Source organism: Lingula anatina, chromosome 5 (assembly GCF_051362555.1).
Source record: "Lingula anatina isolate TDL-2025a chromosome 5, LinAna3.0, whole genome shotgun sequence".
NCBI lineage: Eukaryota > Metazoa > Brachiopoda > Lingulata > Lingulida > Lingulidae > Lingula > Lingula anatina.
In genome coordinates this window covers 23,445,536-23,445,770 of record NC_141771.1, presented here as the reverse complement: position 1 = coordinate 23,445,770, position 235 = coordinate 23,445,536, and positions in this window count along the sequence as shown.

Here is a 235-nt window from a genome sequence, read left to right as displayed (position 1 = left end):
ACAGCGGAACAGACTAAAATGCGGAATACAGTAAAAAGCGGAACGTGTATCAAATACATTGTGGAACGAGGAAATATTATTTATTTAGTGGTAAAAGAAAAACAAGACGAATATGAATACATTGAGTTATTATTATTATTGTTGTTGTCTTCTTTTTCTGCATATAATTAAAGAAAATTTGAACGCCAATATATTATTTCTTGTTTCAATGCGTTATATTGAGTTATTATTATTA